We start from the raw sequence: 14,806 nt of genomic DNA, 5'->3' as shown, positions 1-14,806 counted from the left end.
GACGCGACGTCGAACGGCGAGCTCGTCTGCGGCGTGGCGGCCGCGGGGTTTCCCGATCTGGGCGGTGGCGTGCTCGCGCGGATCCGGCCCCATCCTCCCGGATCCGGCTCCTGGATGTCGGCGGGCGGCGCGGGGCGGTGGCCGAGGTCGGTCTTGACCTCGGAGTGGGGTGGGCTGCAGCGGCGCTGCTGCGGCCTGGTGGTTGTCCGATCTGCACGCGGCAACGGCGGCTCTCTCCGGCGGCTGTTCGTCTGCGTCGGACTCGGGTGAGCTCCCTCCCTCTTCTTTGGACTCAGCGACGGGCTCGTCAGGCCGGGGTGGCGCCATGGTGTGGTGGTGCGCGCGAGGCCTACTGGTGGTGGCAGGGGACTCCGGGAAGGGGCAGGGTGCCCCCTCCGTTGCATCTGGCGGCTGCCGCGGGTGGCCGCCGGAGTTCCCCTGGCCCTGATCCGGCCGCCGAGGTCACCGATCATGCCAAGGTGTCGACTTTGGGGTGGAAGGCGAGCTTCCGCTTCGTTCTGGTCAGCCGCGTCCGTTCGGTGTGTCCTGGTTGAGGGTGGGGCTCGGATGCCGTGGCGGCGGCCCGGTTGGTGGTAGCCGGGGTGCTCTTGGGCGGAGCACGCGGCTCGGGCGTTGTCCGGTCAGCATGGTCGTGTGGGCGGCGTGTTGACCGGGGTGGGTCGTTCATCCAATCCGGTGACGATGAGTGTTGGCCGGGGTGAAAACCCGTTCTGCTCTGCCAGGCCGACGGCGGCGGCGTTCCAGCGTCGTCCCCTTCTTGAAGGCGCCGTCGCGGCATCTCATTTGTCGTCGGAGTGCTCCGAGGGAAACTCTAATCCTTGGATTGGGCGGTGGCGACACGATGGTGTCGTTTCCTTGCTGAAGGCGCCCCTTTGGAGCTCATTGTTCGTCCTACTCGGCTTCTCCTCTTCGCGGTGGCCCGCCCATGGTTGAGGGCCCCGACATCATCGTAGTAGTACTGATTGTGTTCATCTGATGTTGGCTAGGATTTTGTCGGGGTAGTGTTGCTGTTATCAGCGTCCTTGTATCCAGCCTTGGGTGTGTGTGGTGTGTGGTGTGTGTGTTTGTATCGGCAGGATTCGGTTGTTCGGTGATGCTTTATCTATAAAGCGGGGGGAAACCCTTTTTCTCATCATCTCTCTTTTACCAAACCGACCTAGCACCCTACACTACTATAAATAGCAGCCTCCTCCTTTCACCTTTGACTTCCTCTACTGCACACAACACGCACAAGAGAGAACCAAGCTCTCCCCACCATCCCCATCCACTCTTTTGGTCGGATGCTGAGTTGCCATCAGGTACTATTCAAGTGCCTTGCTTTTGCAGCTTTGTTTGCTTGATCCATCTTCACCTTTGCTTAGAACATGAACACCTGCTCTTTTGGACTCTAGTTACTCTGTAAAAAGAAGAATGATGGTTAGAAAAAGAAAGCACATATATTAGATGAAGACAAATTAGTACATGGTGGTTAAGTGATGCATGTGTACTGTGCATGTCCATCTCTGTCTTGTACTAGATCTATGTATATAATAGACATGTCATGCTGAGAATTAAATCCCAAATATTAACTTGCTAAGATTTACATGTACAGCTAATAGCTCAAGCTTCCTGTGTATGCTACTCATCTTAATGATCCCTTCCTAGTTGTATTGAACACTGTTTGGCTAATGTTTGCCTTGTCTCATTTGCACATGCATCATTCTGAAAACAAAAAAAATAAATAAACATACTTTGTGCAAATCTTGTACAAATAAATTCCTGACATCCTCTTATTTTCCCTTTCATGATCCCCTTTCTAAGAATGTTTTGAGTGATCAATGTCGATGTTCACTTGACTGTTGTAGGGTGCAGAAATGAGTGCACGCGCACACACAGTAGAAGCAACATTTAGATTTAGTTTGTGGCAGCACCTAACCATCACAAGAAATTAACTTGTCGCTTTTTAATCAAGTCGGTGACAGTAGGAATTCACTGGTTAATTCCTAGTTATGAGCTTAATTAAAAAAGAATCATAGTAGTGCGAGGATAGTGTAGTAGAGCTAAAAATTGAATAAACAATATAGAATAAATCTGGAGACCACGTCCACACCATAGAGTAAAGCTTGATTAATTCCTTGGTCTTGAGATTAACAAGAAGCATGGCAGTAAGGGGAGTCATAGCACAAACACTTGCAGCAGAGGTAAGAACACTGCACAGAGAGAAATTTGGACTGGCACTTACCCTAGTAGCAGTAGACAAAGGCGAGCCGGGCGTCTGTAGCGGCCATGTTGCCGGAGCCGCACCGGTTAAGATGGTCACGCCTGACGGCCATAGTTGCACGCCTCGTGCGTGCAGCTCTGCAGGAGGAGTTTGTAGGTAGGGAGATGCCATTGCTGCTGCGGCCCGTGGTGAACCCATCGGACCCGATGCAGACGGCGCTGGGGTTTGAGGGTGGCGGCGATTTTGGCGGCGGCGGATCAAATAAATGGGGGTATATGGTAGAGGGAGTTGAGGGGATTCTGTGGGTGTCCGCGGTGTCGCCGGAGATGGCCGGAAGTGGCAGATCGAGCCGGCGGCGGCCTGCTCTGTAGTTAGGGAGAGAGAGATGGAGTTGGTTATGTTCGTGGCTGAGCATACCAGTGACAGTGAGAGAGAGAGGTAGAGAGCTGGGGAAGATGACTAGTTGGAGAAAAAAGAAATGATATTTCTGCCGGGGTTGGGTTCGACCAGCTAAACACATTTTTCCTTTTGAGCTTGCTTGCTTGCTCTTTGTGATGTGCATGTGCGTACTACTTCTTGATGTGTTGTATGCATTTTGCTTCTAATTACACACTAGCATGTATCATTGCCTCTTTAATTAAAATGGATTGCACCGTATGGAATTGTTTCTTGATGCTTGGATCTTGATTAGGGAAAATATAAACTTCTTTGTGAAATAATTATCAGGAGTCGATCTCAGACCCATAGGACCCCCATCTGGTGGTTTCGAGTTGGTCGGGGCGCTACCCGGCAAGTCGTCATCTCCTTGATCATGTCTTCATAAATGTTTTCCGGGCTATGAGTCATTTCCAAAATTTTGCATAAGAATTAAAAATAAATACTTTTCATAAATAAAATGATATTTGGATCAGGTGGATCCACTGATTTGGCAATTGGACCAGATCAAGTGAAGTATCTGTATTAAGTAGTCGTGACCCGGGCAGGGTTACATTATAACTAAAAATTTGGTGGGTATGGGAGCTCATGTTGGTGAAGACGACCCATGTAGGGTTGGCTTGGATGGCAGACTCCTCTACATAGGGTATCACATTAGGACACAACCAACTGGCGCTTACGTCAAAAGCGGCGCAAACCGTACTGACCATAGGCCTGGAATGGGACGGGCTGAACCGACTACCGATGCCAAGTAGTTGCCTCTGCATGGGTGAGAAGGTGGCTGTAGCCGGGTAGGTACAGTCACCCTAGGGCGGGACCGGCGGTCAGGGGTCTCGGCCCGCGGGCCTATAGTAAGGCAAGGTGGAAAAGCAGAGGTAGTCTACGAGCTGGTTAAAGGTTCTGGTTCCTTGATCTAGTCGTGCGCACGGGTAGCGCATGGACGACTTGGACCAAGTGATGCTACGGGCAAAGCAGTACACCTCTGATCAGAATAAATGTGATATCACTCCCAGCTTCCGGGTTTGGAAGTGCGTCGTGTGGGTTTTCCTCTAACACAGGATGTAAGATCCCACATCGCTCTGTCGCCAGTAGATTTTATAAATAAAATTTGATTTTCAGGTTAAGGGAAAATATTTTTTTTACCTACAAAGTATTTTGAGCTAATGGCTCGGTGGTGGTAGCCATGGCCGATAAAGTTTTTCCTCTTAAAAATACTCATGCATCCACTTTTCCCGGCGACTTACGAAGCACGTATTTTATACATACTCAGCTGCACTTATGTTGTTTTTCAGAACAAGGGAGTTATGAGAACTCTAAGGCACTAGAGAATGGTACAAATGATGAGTCTGGTCATCTTGACGACTATGGTTATTCTGAAGTGAAGTATGATCATGAGGATGTTGGCAATCAAGTCTATGAAGAGTAGATGTCCTCCATGGTTGGTCTAGAAGGCTCGCACTAGAAGCGGGTGACGATCTATCGTCATGGTCGCTTAGGCTTAGTCGACACTTGAGGTGTCTATGTAATAAAAGCTTGCCTACTCATGGCAGTTGCTCCGTCTTGTACATGATACTATTTTCCTTAACTGATCCTGGCGCAACTCTGAAGTGACGGCTTCCGTTACGCCTAACTCTGTTGGACGTAACAGGGCGTCACAGAAGAGGTGGTATCAGAGCATCGTTAAGGAAAGAGTCATGTACTTAGTTAGAGTCTGTTAAGCCTTAGAAAAGACAGGTTCCCTCCTTACCTAAAGAAAATAAAAGTTTCTCAAAAAAATCCATCTCTTGTCATCTCAAGTTCTACGTCTCCTATATATACTCTTTGAAAAAAAGTGACTCAAGTCAAGAGTAGATTAAATAAATTAAACCTCATACTTAGAATTATGCAAGTAAAATGTGTTCAGAATATACGTACTTATTTTGTCCTAAATCAGTACTAAATTCTTAATTTCTTAATGTAGGATGTTGAGTGGTAGATTGTGTCGTACGGGTGTCGAGTACTGTGGTTTTGCTCTATTCTTGATTGTGCTTCTTCGTATTCTTGTTGTGTTGCTTGCACCGTACTACAAAGTGTTTCATGACCCGTGTTCCATGATGTCTACTGCACAACCTTTTTTTTTGTAGACGTTGTTGGGCCTGCAAGTGCACAGGTTTGTAGGACAGTAGAAAATTTCCCTCAAGTGGATGACCTAAGGTTTATCAATCCGTAGGAGGCGTAGGATGAAGATGGTCTATCTCAAACAACCCTGCAACCAAATAACAAAGAGTCTTTTGTGTCTCAAACACACCCAATACAATGGTAGATTGTATAGGTGCACTAGTTCGGCGAAGAGATGGTGATACAAGTGCAGTATGGATGGTAGATATAGGTATTTATAATATGAAAATATAAAAACAGCAAGGTAACTAATGATAAAAGTGAGCGTAAACGGTATTGCAATGATAGGAAACAAGGCCTAGGATTCATACTTTCACTAGTGCAAGTTCTCTCAACAATAATAACATAGATAGATCATATAACAATCCCTTAACATGCAACAAAGAGTCACTCCAAATCCACTAATAACGGAGAACAAACGAAGAGACTATGGTAGGGTATGAAACCACCTCAAAGTTATTCTTTCGGATCAATCTATTCAAGAGTTCGTACTAGAATAAAACCTTAAGACACAAATCAACCAAAACCCTAATGTCACCTAGATACTCCATTGTCACCTCAAGTATCCGTGGGCATGATTATACGATATGCATCACACAATCTCAGATTCATCAATTCAACCAACACAAAGTACTTCAAAGAGTGCCCCAAAGTTTCTACCGGAGAGTCAAGAACGTGTGCCAACCCCTATGCATAGGTTCATGGGCGGAACCGCAAGTTGGTCACCAAAACATACATCAAGAGGCACGTGATATCCCATTGTCACCACAGATAAACAGGGCAATACATACATCAAGTGTTCTCAAATAAAAGACTCAATCCGATAAGATAACTTCAAGAGGGAAACTCAATTCATCACAAGAGAGTAGAGGGGGAGAAACATCATAAGATCCAACTACAATAGCAAAGCTCGGGATACATCAAGATCGTGCCATAGAGGGAACACGAGAGAGAACACGAGAGAGAGAGAGAGATCAAACACATGGCTACTGGTACATACCCTCAGCCCCGAGGGTGAACTACTCCCTCTTCATCATGGAGAGCGCCGGGATGATGAAGATGGCCACTGGTGATGGATTCCCCCTCCGGCAGGGTGCCGGAACGGGCTCCCGAGAGGTTTTTGCTGGCTATAGAGGCTTGAGGCAGCGGGACTCCCGATCTATCTTGATTTTTGATGGTTTTAGGATACGTAGGCTTATATAGGCGAAAGAAGTCGGTCGGGAAGTGCTCGAGGGGCCCACGAGATAGGGGGCCACCACCCTGTAAGGGGGGCGCGGCCTCCTATCTCGTGGCCTCCTCGAGGATCTTCTGACGTGTACTCCAAGTCTCCAGGATCATATTCTTCCAAAAAATCACGCTGCCGAAGGTTTCATTCCGTTTGGACTCCGTTTGATATTCCTTTTCTTCGAAATACTGAAATAGGCAAAAAAAACCCAGCAATATGGGCTGGGCCTCCGGTTAGTAGGTTAGTTCCAAAAATGATATAAATGTGTAAAATAAAGCCCATAAACATCCAAAAGGGGTAATATAATAGCATGGAACAATCAAAATTTATAGATACGTTAGAGACGTATCAAGCATCCCCAAGCTTAATTCCTACTCGTCCTCGAGTAGGTAAATGATAAAAACAGATTTTTGATGTGGAATGCTACTTAGCATAATTCTCAATGTAATTTTTTTATTGTGGCATGAATGTTCAGATCCAAAAGATACAAAATAAAAGTTCATATTGACATAAGAAATAGTAATACTTCAAGCATACTAATCAAAGTAATCATGTCTTCTCAAAATAACATGGCTAAAGAAAGTTATCCCTACAAAATCATATAGTCTGGCTGTTGCTCTATCTTCATCACACAAAGTATTTAATCATGCACAACCCCGATGACAAGCCAAGGAATTGTTTCACACTTTAATATTCTCAAACTTTTTCAACTTTCACGCAATACATGAGCGTGAGCCATGGACATAGCATTATATGTGGAATAGAATGGTGGTTATGGAGAAGACAAAAAAGGGAGAAGATTGTATCACATCAACTAGGCGTATCAACGGGCTATGGAGATGCCCATTAATAGATATCAATGTGAGTGAGTAGGGATTGCCATGCAACAGATGCACTAGAGCTATAAATGTATGAAAGTTCAACAAAAGAAACTAAGTGGGGTGCATCCAACTAGCTTGCTCATGAAGACCTAGGGCACTTTTGAGGAAGCCCATCATTGGAATATACAAACCAAGTTCTATAATGAAAAATTCCCACTAGTATATGAAAGTGACAACATATGAGACTCTCTAACATGAAGATCATGGTGCTATTTTGAAGCACAAGTGTGGAAAAAGAGATAGTAGCATTGTCCTTTCTATCTTCTTTTTCTTCTTTTTTTTTCTTTTCTTTGGCCTTCTCTTTTTTTTTCTTTTTTCTTTTTGGCCTTTCTCTTGTTTTCCTTTTTTTCTTTTTGTAAAGTCCGAAGTCTCATCCCGACTTGTGGGGAATCATAGTCTTCATCATCCTTTCCTCACTAGGACAATGCTCTAATAATGAAGATCATCACACTTTTATGGATTTACAACTCAAAGATAGAACAAGATATGACTCTATATGAATGCCTCCGGCGGTGTACCGGGATATGCAATGAATCAAGAGCGACATGTATGAAAATTATGAAGGTGGCCTTGCCACAAATACAATATCAACTACATGATCATGCAAAAAGCAATATGACAAAAGTAATGCGTGTCATATGGACGGAACGGTGGAAAGTTGCATGGCAATATATCTCGGAATGACTATGGAAATGCCATAATAGGTAGGTATGGTAGCTGTTTTGAGGAAGGACTATGATGGGTGTATGGTACCAGCAAAAGTTGCACGGTACAAGAGAGGCTAGCAATGGTGGAAGGGTGAAGGAGTGCGTATAATCCATGGACTCAACATTAATCAAAAGAACTCATATACTTGTTGCTAGAAGTCATCAAAAACCAAAGCACTTCGCGCATGCTCCTAGGGGGATAGATTGGTAAGAAAAGGCCATCACTCGTCCCCGACAGCCACTCATAAGGAAGACAATCAATAAATAAAATTGTGCTCCAACTTCATCACAAAGTGGTTCACCATACGTGCATGCTATGGGAATCACAAACTTCAACACAAGCATTCTTTAAATTCATAATCACCCAACTAGCATGCCTTTAATGTCACTTCCTCCACATCTCAAAACAATTATCAAGCATCAAGTTGATCATAGCATCCAATTCACTTTCTATGATAGTTTTTATTATACCCAACTTGGATGCTCATCATTCTAGGACCAACTTTGTAATCATAGCAAATACCATGCTGCTCTAAAAGACTCTCAAACTAATATAAGTGAAGCATGAGAGGTCAACAATTTATACAAAATATAACCACCTCCGTGCTCTAAATGATATAAGTGATGCACTAGAGCAAATGACAAACTACTCCGAAAGATATATGAAGATCAATGAGTAGTCGAATAATTGTGCAAATATGTGAAGACTTTCTAACATTAAGAAATTTTAGATCTTGGTATCTTATTCAAATAGCAAACAAAATAAAATAAAATGACATTTTAAGGATAGCACAACTCATGTGAAGAAGCAAAAACTTAGGCTCAACCGATACTAACCGATAGTTGTTGAAGAAGAAAGGTGGGATGCCTACCGGGCATCCCCAAGCTTAGATGCTTGAGACTTCTTGAATATTATGTTGGAGTGCCTTGGGCATCCCTAATCTTGAACTTTTGTGTCTCCTTAATTTCTCTCATATCATGAATTCTCTATTTCTCAAAAGCTTCATTCACAACAAACTCAACAAAAACTCGTGAGATAGGTTAGTACAAACCAATGCAAAACCTTATCATATTCTACTATAACAAATCAATAAAATTATTGTTCAACATTTCATACTAAATGCCTCTGCATATTTAATATTCCTATCCTCAAATAGAATTATTAAACAAGCAAACATATGCAAACAATGCAAACATAACAGCAATCTGCCAAAACAGTACAGTCTGTAAAAAATGCAAGAGTATCCATACTTTCCTAACTCCAAAAATTATGAAATAAAATTCCCACTGTAGTAAATTTATCAGATCTCATCATGCAAAAGGTTTCAACATTATACCATTCTCTGACTTTTCTAGGGAATTTTCGCAACAGCAGTAAACTTTCTGTTTTCAAACAGCAACATGTATAATAGCAAAATAAGCATGGCAAAGGCTATCCTTGACTTTTTTATTGAAACTAAAGATGCAAAACATTATTCTAAATAACAGCAAGAAAATACTAAGAAAAGAAAATTACGCTCCAAGCAAAACACATATCATGTGGTGAATATAAAATATAGCTCCAAGTAAAGTTACCGATGAACGAAGACGAAAGAGGGGATGCCTTCTGGGGAATCCCCAAGCTTAGGCTTTTGGCTATTCTCGAATATTAACTTGGGGTGCCTTGGGCATCCCCAAGCTTAGGCTCTTGCCACTCCTTATTCCATAGTCCATCGAATCTTTACCCAAAACTTGAAAACTCCACAACACAAAACTCAACAGAAAACTCGTAAGCTCCTTTAGTATAAGAAACTAAAACCACCGCTTAGGTACTGTAATGAACTCATTCTAAATTCATATTGGTGTAATATCTACTGTACTTCAACTTATCTATGGTTCATATCCTACGATACTACTCATAGATTCATCAAAATAAGCAAACAACACATAGAAAATAGAATCTGTCAAAAATAGAACAGTCTGTAGTAATCTGTATCAAACGTATACTTCTGGAACTCCAAAAATCCTACAACATTAGGAAGTTCTAAGAAATTTGTGTACCAATCCAAAGAAAAAAGAATCAGACTAGACGAACGTTTCTGTGAATTAAAAAAACTAAATTACTGGGTGAAAAAGTTTCTGATTTTCAGCAGGATCAACACAACTATCACCATAAGCTATCCTAAAGGTCTTACTTGACACTTTATTGAAACAAAAGCTATAAAACATGATTACTACAGTAGCATAATCATGTGGACACACAAAAACAGTAAGGATAAATATTGGATTGTCTCCCACAAGCGCTTTTCTTTAATGCTTTTCTAGCTAGGCATGATGATGACAATGATGCTCACAAAAAGATAAGAATTGAAACATAACGGAAGCATCATGAAGCATATGACTAGCACATTTAAGCCTAACCCACTTCCTATGCATAGGGATTTTGTGAGCAAACAACTTATGGGAACAATAATCAACTACCATAGGAAGGTAAAACAAGCATAGCTTCAAAAATGTAAGCACATAGAGAGGAAACTTGACGTTATTGCAATTCCTACAAGCATATGTTCCTCCCTCATAATAATTTTCAGTAGCATCATGAATGAATTCAACAATATAACCAGCATCTAAAGCATTCTTTTCATGATCTAGAAGCATATAAAATTTACTACCCTCCACATAAGCAAATTTCTTCTCACGAATAATAGTGGGAGCAAACTCAACAAAATAATTATCATGTGAGGCATAATCCAATTCAAAACTAAAATCATGATGACAAGTTTCATGGTTATCATTATTCCTAATAGCATACAAGTCATCACAATAATCATCATAGATAGCAACTTTGTTCTCATAATCAATTGGAACCTCTTCCGAAATAGTGGATTCATCACTAAATAAAGTTTACACTCTTCCAAATCCACTTTCATGTTCATCGTAATAAGATTCAACATCCTCCAAAATAGTGGGATCACTACTTCCTAAAGTTGTCACTCTTCCAAACCCACTTTCATCAATATAATCATCATAAATAGGAGGCATGCTATCATCAAAATAAATTTGCTCATCAAAGCTTGGGGGACAAAATATATCATATTCATCAAACATATCTTCCCCAAGCTTGTGGCTTTGCATATCATTAGCATCATGGATATTCAAGGAATTCATACTAACAACATTGCAATCATGCTCATCATTCAAAGATTTACTACCAAGCATTTTAATGCATTCTTCTTCTAGCACTTGAGCACAATTTTCCTTTCCATCATGCTCACGAAAGATATTAAAAAGATAATATGAGACAAACTTAACTCCATTTTTTTATAGTTTTCTTTTATAAACTAAACTAGTGATAAAACAAGAAACAAAAAGATTCGATTGCAAGATCTAAAGATATACCTTCAAGCGCTAACATCCCTGGCAACGGCGCCAGAAAAGAGCTTGATGTCTACTACACAACCTTCTTCTTGTAGACGTTGTTGGGCCTGCAAGTGCACAGGTTTGTAGGACAGTAGAAAATTTCCCTCAAGTGGATGACCTAAGGTTTATCAATCCGTAGGAGGCGTAGGATGAATATGGTCTCTTTCAAACAACCCTGCAACCAAATAATAAAGAGTCTCTTGTGTCCCCAACACACCCAATACAATGGTAGATTGTATAGGTGCACTAGTTCGGCGAAGAGATGGTGATACAAGTGCAATATGGATGGTAGATATAGGTATTTCTAATCTGAAAATATAAAAACAGCAAGGTAACTAATGATAAAAGTGAGTGTAAACGGTATTGCAATGATAGAAAACAAGGCCTAGGGTTCATACTTTCACTAGTGCAAGTTCTCTCAACAATAATAACATAGATAGATCATATAAAAATCCCTCAACATGCAACAAAGAGTCACTCCAAAGCCACTAATAGCGCAGAACAAACGAAGAGATTATGGTAGGGTACGAAACCACCTCAAAGTTATTCTTTTAGATCAATCTATTCAAGAGTTCGTACTAGAATAACACCTTAAGACACAAATCAACCAAAACCCTAATGTCACCTAGATACACCATTGTCACCTCAAGTATCCGTGGGCATGATTATACAATATGCATCACACAATCTTAGATTCATCAATTCAACCAACACAAAGTACTTCAAAGAGTGCCCCAAAGTTTCTACCGGAGAGTCAAGAACGTGTGCTAACCCCTATGCATAGGTTCATGGGCGGAACCGGCAAGTTGGTCACCAAAACATACATCAAGAGGCACGTGATATCTCATTGCCATCACAGATAAACAGGGCAATACATACATCAAGTGTTCTCAAATAAATGACTCAATCCGATAAGATAACTTTAAGAGGAAAACTCAATTCATCACAAGAGAGTAGAGGGGGAGAAACATCATAAGATCCAACTACAATAGCAAAGCTCGGGATACATCAAGATCGTGCCATAGAGGGAACACGAGAGAGAGAGAGATCAAACACATAGCTACTGGTACATACCCTCAGCCCCAAGGGTGAACTACTCCCTCCTCGTCATGGAGAGCGCTGGGATGTTGAAGATGGCCACCGGTGATGGATTCCCCCTCCGGCAGGGTGCCGGAACAGGCTCCCGAGAGGTTTTTGGTGGCTACAGAGGCTTGCGGCGGCGGAACTCCCAATCTATCTTGATTTTTGATGGTTTTAGGGTACGTAGGCTTATATAGGCGAAAGAAGTCAGTCGGGAGGTGCTCGAGGGGCCCACGAGATAGGAGGCCACCACCCTGTAAGGGGGGCGTGACCTCCTATCTCGTGGCCCCCTCGAGGATCTTCTGACATGGACTCGAAGTCTCCAGGATCATATTCTTCCAAAAAATCATGTTGCCGAAGGTTTCATTCCGTTTGGACTCCGTTTGATATTCCTTTTCTTCGAAATACTGAAATAGGCAAAAAACAGCAATATGGGCTAGGCCTCCGGTTAGTAGGTTAGTCCCAAAAAATGATATAAATGTGTAAAATAAAGCCCATAAACATCCAAAAGGGGTAATGTAATAGCATGGAACAATCAAAAATTATAGATACTTTAGAGACGTATCATTCCACGGGGTACTTAGTCACAGTGCACATACCCGAGGGCTTAGATGTCCCATCTAGGCATAGTGTCGCACAATACAACTTTGCTTCAGCACTTTAGGGTGCGGCATGGAATGCCACTTTACATATTTTCCATGCCTGCCACCTTCTCCTTGTTTGCGTGGTAGAGGCAATTGGCTCATCAATAAGAGTAATCAGGGAATTCGTCAGCACCTCCACCCACTGTCGCTCCTTCACCATTTTGCGTCCACTTTTGCTTTCCTTCCACTTCCACCACGTCCTCCTGTTTTACCTCTCACGTTTTTACCACCACTAACTCTGACTGCCGCTCTTCCTCATTTGTACCAAGCAGTTCCACCCCCTCGTGCAGACTGCCCAACTCCTAGAGTTTTTAGGGGTTCCCCCGCTCGAGCAGTGTCTCGTCCCTCTACACCGTACAGGTGTCCACCTACACCTCAGCTTGTTCAGGACCTGTTAGACCAAGTAGGCACTCTTCAGAGGCACCGCACCCAGTCAGTCTATACCTTCACCGACTTCTGTCCTCAACCCCGACTTGCTCCTCACCATTTCACCTAGTCTTCTCATCAGGGAGGATTGACTTCGTACTATTAGTAGTAGTAGTTAGTTTTCTAACAAGGTTGTGGCATCATGCTAGATAGTTACTCCTCGCAGAGTTAGTTCCACCACTTATTAGATGTTTAGGCAGATGCATGGAGGTTGTCCTTTTGGATTTTGTACATAATTAGAAAGGTCTTGTAGACATAGCTACCCTTCTAGAGTTTACACAACCATATTTACCCAGATTGGTCCCGACAGGCAGATAGGGAGACATATATACTTTTTTTCTAGGTACATATATAGATAGTCATGGTAACCTGATGGTACGACAAATAGTCATGTGTGGTGTTGCGATTATGTTATGTGATGTATTCATGTGGACCGGTGGACTTATGGATGTACTGATATTCTACTACTAGGTGATCTCGTGTGACGCATATGCCATGTCATTTTAAATTCTGGTTCTTTTTATGCTCCTTGCTCTGTATGATGGAATACTGTATGTGATGTTGTTGCCACGTTGTTGCCAATGCTTCATAATGGCGTCTGATGTATGGTAGATTTTTTCGGGTGATCTCTTCATTCCAGTCCATGCCTTGGTACATCACGTGTTGGGCTAGTATATATATTATGTGCTGATGCCGCTACATTTTTCCTAGCACTTCATGAGTTCAATTGATGTATGTCACGCACTTGATGATTGAATGCTTTTAATCCGGTACATGAAGAACTTGTGTGTGCATGTGCATGTGCAAGTGGCTCTATTTTTGAATTGTGATTAATCTCTTGCCTCTGTCATGATAAAAAGAATCACTTTGTTTGACTGCTTTTATTCTTCGGCCAACAACAAGTAAAAAAATGTTTCGCAAAATTTTCTAGTATGTCGCTGTTAAGTGCACTGTTTAAATAGATGCTCCAAAAAAGGAAGCGTGAAGTGTACTGTGTGGGCTAAAATCTCACCTCTAATCAAATAAATAAAATATTTTCACATGTAGTAGCTATCGTTATAACCTATGCCTTGCCCACCAGATCGGTAGCGATGGCATCTGGTAGTCAGTCATTCGAAGACAATGGGAACCCATCAGATTTAGCACCCGAGTGGCTAAGGAACATGGCAGATTTGTTGTCTAGAGTGACGTTACCTCCACCTCCACCATTACCCCATCATGCCCCTGGATCCGATCAACTTGCTCTAATGTATCAGTGGATGGAGCAGTCTCATCGAGACTCTCTAGAACACCAGAATAAGTTCATGGAGCAGATGTTCAGTGTGACGAGAGGCCAACTGACTAAAAACCCAGAACAAGGTGTCACGATTGGAGACTTCCAAAAGACTAGACCACCAACCTTTTCAACCGCCACAATCCATTAGCCGCAGAGGATTGGTTGATGGACATAGAGCTGAAACTTAACACTGTGGGATGCACGGATCAAGAAAAAGTTCGGTATGCATCCCATCGGTTAATTGGTCCTGCTGCCACATGGTGGAGAAATGTCCAAATTATCATACCCGAAAACCACATAGTTACTTGGGAGGAATTTAAGAGGAGATTCCGAGATAACTATGTCCCGCAAAGTG

The 14,806-nt window shown here is 42.6% G+C and overlaps 1 long non-coding RNA gene across 1 annotated transcript; it reads right to left on the bottom strand.

The window, feature by feature from the left end:
* Positions 1-1,296: 1,296 nt before the first annotated feature.
* Positions 1,297-2,720, bottom strand: LOC123092164 (uncharacterized). Its single transcript, XR_006444362.1, has 2 exons — positions 2,243-2,720; positions 1,297-1,417 (listed from the first exon to the last, which is right to left on the bottom strand). It is a non-coding gene; the product is annotated as an uncharacterized lncRNA (long non-coding RNA).
* Positions 2,721-14,806: the final 12,086 nt, after the last annotated feature.

This window comes from Triticum aestivum, chromosome 4B, assembly GCF_018294505.1.
Source record: "Triticum aestivum cultivar Chinese Spring chromosome 4B, IWGSC CS RefSeq v2.1, whole genome shotgun sequence".
Lineage (NCBI taxonomy): Eukaryota > Viridiplantae > Streptophyta > Magnoliopsida > Poales > Poaceae > Triticum > Triticum aestivum.
Note: the sequence above shows the minus strand (reverse complement) of the source record. Positions and strands in the feature narration are given on the sequence as shown.